Below are 14,613 nucleotides of genomic sequence, written 5' to 3' on the forward strand. Positions count from 1 at the left end.
AGCTCACCAGGCTCCTCTGTCCATGGGATTCTCCAGGCAAGATTACTGGAGTGAGTTGTCATACCCTCCTCCAGGGGATCTTCCCGACCCAGGGTTCACACCTGCATCTCTTATGTCTCCTGCATTGGCAGGCAGGTTCTTTACCACTAGTGCTACCCGGGAAGCCCGAAGAAGCAGAACTATTACTAAAATGGGGTAATACTCTGAGTCTTTCCCCTGTTGGCATTTATTTTCTTCAAAGGCAAAATGCTTCATTCCGTTGGGATCGGGAGTGACTCATCTAATCACAGCCTTACACAGTGGAGTCACTCTCATACCTTATATCTTCTTCCTGCTGCAACTTTGGAAATGTGCAGTGGCATTTTTTTGATTATCATTAGTAATAGGTAGAACAGGGCTTCTATATTAATAGCTGGAGAATGGAAGGCTTAGACTTTCTACAAAGAGCAGTACAGTATAGCACAACAAGGAAATATCTCACTGGAAAAGAATTATTATCAGAAAGCAAAGTCCTATGCCACAAAGAGTTATCCTCTATGTATTTACATTGGAGTAGACTTTTTTGACTTCAGATCATCTCCAAGTTTTTTTATAGTGAAAAGAAATTATGGTGAAATAAAGATTTTTTTCAAGAGATTAATTTTACCTAAATAAGTCAAGACTGGGTCTCAGTAACAATGTTAGTTACCTTTTGAAGACACAGATAATTCTAGCCAGGGGTTGGGTGAAGTGGCAGATACTGTTCAGGATCATTGATCATAGAGAAGTCAAATTATGTTGAGTAATTTAAGGAGTAGGCTGTGTTTAGAGGAGCATACTGTGAAGTGACCTGGAACTGGTGGGAAGAAAAGTATGAAGAAGAATATTGCTACTACTAATCTAATGCTGAGAATGGCTTTGTGTTGTCAGAGAACACGTAAAATGTGGATTTAATGAGCAGAGTTTGGTCAGAAGTTTATGGGTAATTTTGGAACAATTTCTTATTGTCAGGCATGGGAAGATGACATGTTTCATTTACAAATACTTTTGTGGCAGGCACTGTGATTTACAGATATTATTTCATTTGACTGTCAATCTATGGAATATGGACATTCATTCATTCAGTAGTAAGTGAAGGTTTTTTGAGAATTACATGGTATGGGTTATACTTTAGGAAGATTAATATGATAGCATGTGGGATGGCTTGTTAAGTTAATGAGAAACTGGAGGTGCTTAGTAGATAATGACCATAGTCCTGCTGAGAAGTAATGAGGATGTAAGCCAGAATGAAGGCACTGGAGATAGAGAAGAGGGGATGAATTTGGATGAAATTTGATGAGATATAATTAAAGACTGAGTGAAAATAAGTTTATTTTAGACAGTGGATTTGGTTTTATGGAGTTGTACAGTCCATGGAATTCTCCAGGCCAGAATACTGGAGTGGGTAGCCTTTCCCTTCTCCAGGGGATCTTCCCAACCCAGGGATCGAACCCAGGTTTCCTGCATTGCAGGCAGATTCTTTACCAACTGACCTGTCAGGGAAACCCTTTATGGAATTGAGGCAGGGTCTAATCAATTGGAGATATTGTACCTGAATGTAATTTTTAATGACATGCTGACTGCAATAGGAAGATTTATATGTTTGGCCCATCCACCCTCATTCATACTTGGCAGTGGGACTCAGTATATGGAGAGTCAGTAGCTCTGGCTTAGATCCCTGTCGGCCACTTTTATCTGCCTGACTTTGGGCTATTTACTTAACCAGGCACAGCCTTAGCCTTCTCAGCTGCAGTATGTCCATGACAAATACCTTTTGCCTAGAGTCCTTGTGAGACTTAGATATAATTCATGTGCTTGTTCAAAATGGAAGCCTAATAGATGGTTATTATTGCTCATGCTATACTTTATTTGCCTTATTCATTCTCTCATGAGTGTGCAGTGGGTTTTTCCAGTGACTGCACGATGTGTTGTATTGGGTTGCAACAGACTGAATGGAGAAGCAGGTATGAGAATCCAGCTGTCTTTTATTAACCCAGGCACAGAAGAAGTTTGTAAAAATTTAAACAATACTACTCTTCTCACTGAATTCTTATATTTGAAAAACACTTATAACAGCAAGAGGAAAAAATATTAAGAGTAAAAAAAAATTGTATGTTATGAGTTCATTATTGTCATTTGTCCATAAATAAATATGTGGAATTTGTGAATAAGTATTTAAATATATCTCATTAAATTTTTTTAATACAATAGATATTGACAGATATCACCCCCATAACCAAACATCTCTTAGGGGCTGTAATGATTTTTAGGAGTTGCAAAAGGGTCCTGAAACCCCAAAATTTGAGAACTGCTAATTTAGAGACCTGAGAGTGGGATCCAATGGGCTGGTATCTACTTCTCAGAGTCCAGTGTCCATTGAAGACTCTAATAAATAGCGTTTCTTTTCTGGCAGCTGACAAGTAGTTCAAGAGGTGAGCTTCTGGGAGGGAATGATAAAGGGAATTAGGACTGGGGACTTTAAGGGAAATGATAAGCCTGGAAAAGGTGGTTTTAGATAGTGCTAAACCTCTCCATTCAGTTTTTTTTGCCATATCATACTGCTTTCTAAGATTGCTTTAGGATGAAAGATTGATAGCATATTCTAAGAATTATTTGTTTTATAGACTTTTTATCATGCTTTTGGCATGTAAAGTGTTCACTGGGGACTATTCCTGGAAAGAGTCTAATTATAACTAGAGAAAGTTACGTCACCACTTGACCCTTAATATGGGAGTACTGAAGTTCAACTGACTCCATTTATGTTCATTCACGTTCCAAGCAGCTTTAGGATAGAAAATCAGAGTCTTCTTTATTTAAAGCTTCTCTCTAAAATCCTGTAAAGGGGGCTTTTGTTAATTTGTGGCAAGTTCCTAAAGATTAAAGTGATGGTGTTCTTTCCCTACTCTTTTCCCTTTTAGAAAAGTTTTAGAAAATTTACTAATGTGATTGCCAACTAGTGATCACAAGTCAAGGCATGTGTGACAGTCTGTTTTTCAGTCTGCACATACTAGTCATCGTCTGAAGTATTTACTATTGTCTTTTCCTAGCCCTGTTTTTTTTTTTTTGACAAAAAAATCTTGGCAAAACAAAGCCTAAAGTCTTTAAAAAGAAACAAAAACAAACAAAACTCCTGAATTCCAAGGTGTGCATGCTCAGCCTGAGTCTGTCCAACTCTTTGTGACCCCCATGGACTGTAGCCCACTAGGCAACTCTGTCCATGGGATTATCCTGGCAAGAATACAGGAGTGGGTTGTCATTTCCACCTCCAGGCGATCTTCCCCCCCACCCAGGGATCCAACCTAGGACTCTTAAGTCTCATGCATTGACAGGTGGATTCTTTACCACTGAGCCTCATGGGAAGCCCCAAAGTAAAATTTGCGTAATAAAAGAATTATTTTGCATTATGTCACTTGCACTTTCAAAGGTGTCATTTTAATGCAGTCTGATTCTATTACACCTTTTGTAGTTAATTGCAATAGTCTGCTAATTATTGTTATTCCCTAGATAAGGTTGCCAGATAAACTAAGCTAAACTAAGCTAAGCTAAGTGAAAGTCGCTCAGTCATGTCCGACCATTTGTGACCCCATGGAATATACAGTCCATGGAATTCTCCAGGCTAGAATAGTGGCCTTCTCCAGGCGGTCTTCCCAACCCAGGGATGGAACCCAGGTCTCCCGCATTTCGCAGGCGGATTCTTTACCAGCTGAGCCACAAGGGAAGCCCAAGAATACTGGGGTGGGTAGCCTATCCCTTCACCAGCGGATCTTCCCGACCCAGGAATCAAACCGGGGTCTCCTGCATTGCAGGCAGATTCTTTACCAACTGAGCAATTAGGGAAACCCTGTCAGATAAAATAGAAGGTAAATTTGAATTTTAGGGAAACAATGAATCATTTTTTAATATAAATGTGTCATCAATATTGCATAGGATAATGCTTATATTAATGAATGATTGGTTGTTTATATGAAATTTGAATTTAACATCCTATGCTTTATTTTGCTAAATTTGGCAACCCTTACCTAAGCACAAACAGGTTCTCTGTCTTTACTTAACATTATACAGAGCAGGTTGTATTTCAAATGGTTTTATAGTTAAAGACAAAAATTTAATTTTCTCAGTGAAACAGTGATTAGTTGGTAATGGTAAAATTGTTTCTTTGTGTAGAACAGAAGGGTTAATTCTCAGAAACAGAGTCCTGAGACTAGTGCCGGTCTTGCAAATCCTGTTTTGCTGCTTAGTTTGGGAAACTCTCTTCTTATGGGTAAGCTGGCTCCACCCAGCTGCTGAGAAAGAGATACGAGTTGTTAACAAAACCGGAAGTTGGATAGGCTGCCTTTGCTTCTCAAGGTAAGTGTCTCCTGTTTTCTTTCTGCCAGAGCTTTTTGCAAGGCGCTTAAGAATTAATTCCAGCTCAGTGACTGTACTGAGAGAGCAGTCGCTTGTGCTGACCCAGGCTGTCGGATACGCAGGATGGATGTCTTAACGAACTGTGTTCTGGAGCTTGTGAGCTTGTGTTGAGCTAATGAGTGTTCACTAGCGAGTTAGGTTAATAATATGTTCCATGACTTTGACTACAGAGCTTTAATCCCATGAGACATGTTTGGGATCATGAAAAGCACTGACTTTATTCATGCATCAGTGTTTTGCCCTTAATTTTTAGCAATGGAAGCTCCCTTTTTACTTAACCTAATGGCATCCTTTATTTGATTTTTAAAGTGTCTTTTAATTTAGCAATCTTAGCTCCCCCACTCCCAGCTCTGGTGTGCCTTTAGAATTTTAGAGAGGCTCTGGGGTGACTAGGTGTTACCTCTGCCTTTAATTTTTTTTTAATATCTTGTCGTGCTGTCCTAGGGGTAAAGGGGGGAGTTTTCAGTTTGTAAATGTATTATCAGAAATAATTCTTTATAAAGCTAAACTTTTACTTCAGATATTTTCTTCTTTCTCTGAATTAGAGAAAAGGTGGAAGAAAGCTTTGAATGTTTACTTGAATAGTGCAGAGGTGGGAGGCTAAAACTTGGTCTGTTGATTTACTGAAAACAATGAGCTTAACTTTTTGAAGGACTTTTTTTTTTTTTTTTTATTAAGGGGAAGAGTTCTACTAAGTCTTTTAATAAGCCAATATGTTGATTCTTTTTGCTGACCGTACCTTCTGTTTCACACCTGTCCGCTTAGGTAATGTCAGATTCTCTGGAAATCACACTGTTGCATTGCGTTGAGTGCTGTTTTCAAGGTTGTCTGCTTAGTCATTGTGAAAGGAAATCAGGGAGTAGGATGCCTTTGCTTCCTTAAGACAAGTCAATCAGTTGTGGCAAAAAAAATGCATTAACGTTATTTATTAGCAAAAAACTACAGCTTTTGGAGCCTCCCAGAAGAGACAAGTTATTAAAAGTTGGTGGAATTAGGCAGTATTCCAAGGAAGAAAGGATTTTATGGAAGATCTGGTTTGTGGTAGACACTGTGCTAAATGTTTCACAGATGTTATTATATTTAATCTTCACCAAGGCCCATGATGTTGGTATCATAGTCTAACAAAATAAGAAATTTTGCCCAGTGAGATTAAATAATTTGCCTAAGGTCAGTCACTAAGGTGGTGCCTGCTGGATTCAAACCTAGGTCTATGCGATTTCAGAGTCCTTACTACACACTGTCTCATAGGACAGAGTGGTTGATAGCATTTTAAATGGACCTTGAAAGAGGCGTGGAGGTTTTATGAAAACAAAACAAACAAAAAACAGTAAAAGTAATATAGAATATTTGAAAATTGAAAAAAAATTCTAAACATCTTACAGTTTATTTAATGTTTCTTTACAGTCTTCACATATGCATGTTTGTAGTCTATTTTAAAATTACAAAGCACTGCATGCTTAAAAAAAAATACACAATTTAAAAAGGATTAAAAAGAAGTCCACTCCTCTTCCCATATTGAAAACACTTTCCTAGCGGGTAACCGCTATTGAGACTGGTTAAACGATGGTGTTTTTTCTTTTGTATGTAACTTAAGTATCCTTTTGTAGTATGTTTTTCATTCATCACTATGGCATGAGCATGTCTCCACCCAAGTGCATGTAGATTCATGTCTTAGGATTTTGTGAAAAAAGTTTATATTTGCAAAGCATTTAAAAGAATTCCTGCCTCCTAGAAAGCAGTCAGTAATTATTAGCTGTTATTCCTGTAATTATTTACTCTATTTCATTCTTTTAAATGGATACACAGTATTTTATTTTATATTTTATTAAAGTATAGTTGATTTACAATGATATGTTAATTTAAGTGTACAGGAAAGTGATTCAGTTATATTTATACACATATATATGTTTATATGTATCTATTCTTTTTCCTTATAGGTTATTACAAAAAATTGAGTATAGTTCTCTATGCTATATAGATATCCTTGTTGATTACTTAAGTTATACATAGTCGTAGGTACACATTATTTTAGAGTTTGGGGATAGCATAGAATAAGGGGCATCCCAGGTGACTCAGTGGTAAAGAATTCACCTGCCAATGCAGGAGACACAGAAGACACAGTTTCAATCCCTGGGTTGGGAAGATTCCCTGGAGAAGGAAATGGCAACCCACTCCAGTATTCTTGCCTGGGAAATCCTGTAGACAGAGGATGGGCCACAGTCCATGGGGTGGCAAATAGTTGGACACGACTGAGAGACCGAGCATGAACATGCATAGCATAGAATATTTTTGTAAACACCTAAATTGTCTTAAATTTTTGTTATTACAAATAATCCTTGCATAACTGTGTGGACTTTTCTTTTTTAAAAATTGAAGTATAGTTGGCCTACAATATTATATTAGTTTCAAGTATACAACAGAGTAATTAGAATTTATATAAACTATACTCCATACAAAGTTTTAAAAAAACTATTGACTGTATTTCCTGTGCTGTTTGTTGTGTGGGGTTTTTTTGGTAGGATAAATTCCTAGAAGTGAAATTCCTCAAAGGTTAAACATATTCTAGTTCAGTAGGAGATTGTTACATTTCCTCCAAAACTATTGCAGTGATGTAGACTCTTCACTGTATGAGAGCACTTACTTCTCCACATCCTTGCTTATATTGGATATTACTAGTCTTTTGCATTTTACATGAAATGATAGGCAACTTACCTTTTTTTTTTTTTAACAGTGTTCAGATATTTCTGTGTCTTTTTTTTTTTTTTCCATTTAACGTATTTCTGTTTTTACATGGGTAGGAATTGGATGTGTAGCATAATGGAGGTCCCAGTTAGAAGACAGAACAAGTGTAGAAAGAAAGTGAAGTACTTGCTCCAGAATGGTACATTGTTGCTGGAGCATGGATTGGGTTAAATACACATTAAATGCATAGTGCTTTTGTCCTTAATGGAATAAGTCCTGAGAAGCTGTAGAAGGTTTTTGGAGAGAGGAGTGATGTAATGAGAATTGTGCCTTGGAGAAATGATCTTGTGGTGTTTTGTAGGACAGATTAGAATGGAGATGCAAAAACAAGGAGGCAATGGAAAGGATTTCACTAATCTGGGTGACAGGTAATGAAAGCTTTATGCTTGAAGGTGTTGTTGGAATGGAAAGCAGCAGACAGATATAATAGAATGAAAGGTAGAAGAGAGAAGCTGAAGGGATAAGTAGGCGAATGGAAGAGTAGAGGTGGAATCTGCTGAGCTTGTTTGGAAATTGGGGTCTCAAAGAGTGCTTGGAGTCAGATCTTGAGAATTTGGGGTTTCAAATCTGTTGACTAGAAATGTTTATAGGCCATCATCAAAATAGGAAAGTCAGATGCAAAAGCTAGTTTGGAGGAAAAAATAATGAATTTCATTTCAGAAAAAAATGAGCTTATGGTCATCCAAACAGAAATCTATAGATACTAGGAAATCTGAGTTGAAGCATTATGGAAATGTGGGATGGGGGCAATTGAAAGATTTGGGAATTATTCAGGGGTAATAACTGAGGCTATGGAAGGGATAGCCTGTAGAGAAATGCAGGGGTAAGGGAAAAAGTCTTGGGGATGGATATCTTCCCAAGTGGCTTAGTGGTAAAGAATCTGCGTGCCAATGCAGGAACTACAGAGGACGTGGGTTCAATCCCTGGGTCAGGAAGATCCCCTGGAGAAGGAAATGGCAACCACTCCAGTATTTTTGCCTGAAAAATTCTAGGGACAGAGGAACCTGGTGGGCTACAGTCCATGGGGTCGCAAAGAGTCGGACACGACTGAGCAGTCACACACTGTGTGTCCAATGACAATGACATCTTCATGTAAGAGAAAAAGCCTTCTGATGATGCTGTGATTAGGGGAATCAGAATTAGACTGGAGAGCTTCCGGTTCTTTTTCTTCAGTGGTTTTCCTTTATCTTTTCTTTTACTTAAACTCTAAATTCTTTTCGACCATTTTAGGTTGTCATCACACCTGACAAATCTCAAATTGACTGTTAATGTGTCATTTTTTAAAATGCTCTTTGTTTTTTAGAACTTTTACTGAAAATGTCATAACTCCAATTGTTAATTTTAAAAAATTGTTTTTCTCTGTACTTCCTGCTGTGAAAATGGAGTCTGAAACATTTTTATCTGGGAAATTGGAAATACTTGACCTGGTTTTCAATTTCTCTAAAATTTGAGATTCAGTTATCAAAGTCAGTTTAACTCTTGATATGGAAGCTTTCTATGAAGGTGAAGTTAAATTACTAGCAAGAAGGGGAACACATTTTCTGAAATATTTCAAAAGGCTTGAACAAATTAAATGCAGATGAAAGAAACACATGGAAATCTCAATTGTTTAACCACAATGGTGTTCATCAGAAACTTAGCACATAATGGCAATATGGAAAGTGACTAGTGATAATAAATGATGACAATTATCATTTATTGATGGTGTTTTTAAGCATTAAACTAGTTGTTTTTATATCCATTGTTTCAGGGGCTTTTGTTTTATGAGAGAAATCTCTACATTGCTTCTTAGACTCATATAGTAGACCCAACATTCTGAATAAAGTAGGCTAATTTCGATTTCTCATTTGTCATAATATGCCCCCACTCACATTGTTTGTTGTGAAATTTGGATTCTCACTGCACCTTCCAGATCCTCTGTCTCCAAGGAGGGAGCAAAGATTTGAAGTGAAGAGAATGCAAATGTTGGAGTTAGATTTGGATTCTAATCTTAAAAGTGTACAGGATTTTGTGTACATTTCCTGGTCTCAGTTTCTTCATCTCTAAACTGATGCTTGTTGTAAGGATTATATTAGATGTAGTCTCTACTAGTTTATCACCAAATATATGTTTCTTTGTCTTCTTTTTCACACTATGTCCCCTTTCTTCCCCCCTCTATAGTAAAACTAATCCTTTCCTTTCTTATTGCTATAGAAATTTCATTGCTTTCTGTGTATCTCTTGCGCTTAGTCTTATCTGATTTTGTCAGTCTCCTTATCCTTCTCTGGTTCTACCTACTTTTCTAAAACTCTTCATGCCTAGCTCTGCCACTGTAAGGTGAACACCTATGGGTATCTTTAACCCCGGTCCCTCTAGCTTTTGGTCATAGGCTTAACAGTTTTGCCCTAGCTCCTAGATGAAATCCTGAAATTACACATACTGTGTCCCAAAATTAATTTATCATTCACCTTGGAATTTCAATTTCATTTTTTAATGGAAGCATTATTAAAAAATGGTGCTTCTGTTTCTAGGCTAAAACATAAACAAAAACATGTTTAACTTATAAGCAAATTGAAAATTTTTATACTTATAACAAAGTAAAAGAAAATGATGCCATTGTAATTTTAATTAGTAAAATAAAAGCAATTTTGAATAAAAAGTAGTTATTAATTTTAAACATTATGGAATGTGCTTGATGGAAATTCTGAAAGGAGCATTCAAGTGCTTTAGGGATTGCAATGTCTTTATATTATGGTTACGATGAAATAAATATTCATATTTTATGCCAGAGAAGTGAAAGTGAAAATGTTAGTCACTCAGTCATGTCTAACTCTTTGTGACCCTATGGACAGTAGCCTGCCAGGCCCCTCTGTCCATGGAATTCTCCAGGCAAGAATACTGGAGTGAGTTGCCAGACAAGGAACATTTAAACATAAACTTTTTCTCTGCCCCTTTTGGCCACCTATCTCACCTCTAGTGTGCACTGTGCATTTGTATTATGGGTTAACCAGACAAATACCTCCTCAACAATAAAGATCGATTTTTCTTCTGGCACCAGTCATGCTACTCTTTTAAAGATAACATTCCTTTCTCAATCCAGTCAGGAGTTGATTACCCAAGGTTGATTACCTTGTACATGCAGACATCTTTAGTGAACTCAGACGGTGAAGAATTCACCTGCAATGCAGGAGACCCAGGTTTGACCCCTGGGTTGGGAAGATCACCTGGAGAAGGGAATGGCTACCCACTCCAGTATTGCCTGGAGAATTCCATGGACAGAGGAGCCTGGTGGGCTATGGTCCATGGGGTCGCAAAGATACAACTGAGTGACTAACACTTTCACTTTTGTGTATGAAGCCAGTATATTATTTCTCCTAAAGACAGCGATTGATGTAAAACAAACTGGTCAGATGACCTGGGGAAATACTGGGTTGCACCTGATGAAAGTCTTTAGCTTAAATACTCACTGATGTCCTTATTTATGTTACTAGCTATATTATTTGTATTCTGCCTATTTTACATGATTATTGTTTTTTGCACTACCAAATGTGTCACTGACCTCAGGTAAATTCAGTGATGATTAGGAAACCTGAAATGATTGACCAACTATGTAGTACTATAAGCTCAACGATTATAACTAGTAGTGGGAAGAAGCAATGAAAAGGAACCATTTCTTGGACCATAACAGACTAGTAAGACAGGTGGTCTGGAGACTTTTGGCTACTGTTAACTGGGCTTAGTTCAGTAATAGCACATTGAGAGCCTATCAGTGAAATCTTTGCTGATCTGGGAATGAGCCTTCCTACTACTGGGGGGCAAATTTGTCACAAAATGCTTACTAAACCCTGGTTGAAGTTAAGATAGAAAGGGAAGGGATTGTAAAGAATGTTGCTCAACCTCGGAATCAAGTCATCAGCTGCTTCAGTCGCTGACCCATGGTATACCCTGAAAAAAGTTCACAGTGAAGACCAGCAGGAGGCACTCTGTGCTCTGGGGAAACTGGCAGGACAGGCCTGCAGACAGATTTTTCTAGGGGAGAATTTTATGAACCCAGTTTCTTTCATCTTCCCATACTTAGAGGAGCACTAAAACCATTCACTAAGATATCTCCTCCTTGAGAAAAACAGTACATTTTACCAAGATGTGTACTTGATTGCACATACCCTCCTCTCTAAAAATCATGTAATACTGATCTCTCCGTTTACCTCTTTGGAACAGTTTTCAGATATCTAAGGAAAGCTAATTTACTAGCCATATTTATAGTTTTTGTTCAGGTTTACAAATGATATAATACAGAATCAGACTTTTTTTTCCATTGAATAAGTCCATCTCTATCTCCAAAATCCTCCTTGTGGCTTGGCTTATATACTTATATACTCTTCTATAGTTCTGAGAACTCTCCTTTTTTTTTTTTACCTGAAATCCCTGATCCTCCTAAATTAGAACTTTCAAGACTGAACTTTAATGGTCTGGTCTTTATGTGCCATGAAATAATGTTTTCAAATTGCAGGTTAGAGTCATTGGTAGATTACGAAATAACAATTCAGTTGGATGTAACCAGGGCTTCCCTGGTGGCTCAGTGGTAAAGAGCCTGCCTGCCAATGAGGAAACATGGATTCAATCCCTGGGTCAGGAAGATCCTCTGGAGAAAGAAATGGCAACCCACTCCAGTATTCTTGCCTGGGAAATCTCATGGGCAGAGGAGCATGCAGGGCTATAGTCCATGGGGTTGCAAAAGAGTCGGACATGACTTAATGACTAAACAACAACAACAACAAGGATGTAACAGGATAAAAAAAAGGAAGGAATAGAAAATATATGAGTTTATCATGTGTGATACAAGTAAATGATGGCTCTTGAAATGTTTGTAAGGTCATAAAGATATTTCTTAACCTTGGGTGTGGTAAAAATATTAAAAATACCCACAAGATATAGCAAAAAATATATTTCCCCAAATTTTTATATTTTTTATAGTAAACTCTTCTGGTTCGGTTTTTACTTTTTTGTGACTTTTCATAATTGAGAAAACCTTTTTACTTCACACCTATGCTTTAATTAAGACTCTCAGTGCCTGCACTCATTTCCTGTTTGATGTGGAGTAGGTGTTACTGGCGACTTCCCACAGTTTTTTGTGTCTGGGTTAACTTTTGAACTCCTTTGATGCTTTCATTGAAAATAAATGACTGGTAATAAAAGCTAGAGCTTTAATGAAATATAACTAGGCTTGATTAGTTATTTGCTAGCTTACTCATCTCACATGGTTTTCAAAGACATGCTTTCCTCCGTATTTATTTTTCTCACATGTTCTTAGAGTAACACAATTAAAAGATGTTTAATGACTGCTTTATTTAAAAGTATCCTTAATTAACACATAATAATTCTTCTTACATGTATTTTCAATTGATTTCTTCTCATTTTACCTGAATTTTACTTTGTTGTAATAAATATGTTGTCTTGATTAATCTCTGTAGTTCACAGTCACAATAATAATAATTACATATTCATCCAGGTACAAGAGCTTAGTATTTAAATAATAAAGTTAATTTTCATGTGAGATGTATGTAGAGTGTGGTAAGTGTTAGTCGCTCTTTGCAACCCCATGAACTGTAGCCTGCTGGGCTCCTCTCTTCATGGAATTCTCCAGGCAGAAATGCTAGAGTGGGTAGCCAGTCCCTTCTCCAGGGGATCTTCCCGACCCAGGGATCAAACCCAGGTTTCCTGCACTCTAGACAGATTCTTTACTGCTGAGCCAACTGAGAAGCCCAGAGCATGTAAAGGCAGTCATTATACCTTTTTACTAAGTACCTGTCTTCCAGGCAAGAAAGAAAACTGTATAAATCTCATCAGGTTTGGTAATTTTTCAGTTAGAGAATCAGGATAATCTCTCTTTTAAAGGAAGAGGTCTGTCGTCCTGGGATGACAAAATCCAAGCTCTGGTATCTTTTCTTTTGTTCTCTATATCATACTCATGGTAGAATGTGAATATTAAAAACCTGCAAAAATCATACAAAATTGGTGGGAGTTTTTCCAGTGCTTGAAGGGTGGTCTTGTAATATAATAGCTCATTATCCGCCTTCCACACTTTTAGCTTAAATGTTTCCATATATAACTCTTTATTCTTTTTCATAACTATACAGTCTTGTTAGCATAGATTGGTTAATGGATTAACATTATTTTTAAAAAGTTGTTACTTAAATCATTAATTGGAAAATTGTCATCGCCCATTGGAATGAAAATAGACTTTACCTTGAATGGTCAGTATCTGACCAAGGACAAAGAAATTGCTGTTTTCTATTTCTCTGTCTGACCTTGTTATATTTTCCTAATGAATGACAGTAGTGAATGGTGTCTTAGTCACTTCCCTTTCTCATCTTGTACAGTGAGCTCTGATAATTCCCAGTATGCTTTTCCACTTTGCTTTCCTAAAATTGTAATGTTAGGATTGGACCTGGATTTATTCCAGTTCACTTATTGTGTTTTGCAAATGAAGAAACTGGAACAGAGATTAAATGAACTGATTGATGTTACTCAGCTACTAAATGCACGTGTGCTGTTGCTCAGTCATGTCTGACTCTTTGCGACCCCAGGGACTGTAGCCTGCCAGACTCCTCTGTCCATGGAATTTTCCAGGCAAGAATACTGGAGTGGGTTGCCATTTCCTCTTCCAGGAGATCTTCTCCACCAAGGGATCAAACCTGAGTCTCTTGGGTCTCCTGCACTGACAGGTGGATTCATAGCAGAGACTAAAAAATCTTGTTTCCACTTTCATCTGACACAAAATCAGTGACAAATAAATATTAGTTAAATCAAACTAACTGTTCACTATAGTGAATATATTCACAATATTCACTGTATTCACAAACTTTTCATTGTACTATTCTTTAGGTGAGGCACATTTGTGCATTTAATTTTCATAATAACTTGGCCAAGATCACATGGTTAATATAATGACCTTGATCCTCTCCAGTAAATCTTGTATGGCCTTAAAAGCTGGTCTGTCCTAAAAAAGGATCTGGAAGCCATGTTTGAACATAAAATTTTTCTACTGCTCTAGCAGTTGTTTTCTTAAATATTGTTTCCTATAGTAATTAACTATTTTCAGAGTTACTGCAGAAGATGACCGTAGCCATGAAATTAACAGACTCTTGCTCCTTGGAAGGAAAGCTATGACCAACCTAGAGAGCATATTAAAAAGCAGAGACATTACTTTGCCAAAAAAGGTCCATCTAGTCAAAGCTGTGGTTTTTCCAGTAGTCATGTATGGATGTGAGAGTTGGACCATAAAGAAAGCTGAGTGCCAAAGAATTGATGCTTTTGAACTGTGGTGTTGGAGAAGACTCTTGAGAGTCCCTTGGACTGCAAGGAGATCAAACCAGTCAATTCTAAAGGAAATCAATCCTGAATATTCATTGGAAGGCCTGACGCTAAAGCTGAAACTCCAATACTTTGGCTACCTGATATGAAAAA

At 37.3% G+C, this 14,613-nt stretch overlaps 1 protein-coding gene across 2 annotated transcripts in view; it reads left to right on the top strand.

The window, feature by feature from the left end:
* The first annotated feature begins 4,237 nt into the window (after positions 1 to 4,237).
* The window catches only part of FRRS1 (ferric chelate reductase 1), a 52,833-nt gene continuing 42,457 nt past the window's right edge, over positions 4,238 to 14,613 (top strand). For both annotated transcript variants that reach the window (XM_019957001.2, XM_070786053.1), the window contains exon 1: positions 4,238 to 4,365. The gene's annotated coding sequence lies outside the window, so the exon portion shown is untranslated. The remainder of the gene's footprint in view (positions 4,366 to 14,613) is intronic.

Source organism: Bos indicus, chromosome 3 (assembly GCF_029378745.1).
Source record: "Bos indicus isolate NIAB-ARS_2022 breed Sahiwal x Tharparkar chromosome 3, NIAB-ARS_B.indTharparkar_mat_pri_1.0, whole genome shotgun sequence".
Lineage (NCBI taxonomy): Eukaryota > Metazoa > Chordata > Mammalia > Artiodactyla > Bovidae > Bos > Bos indicus.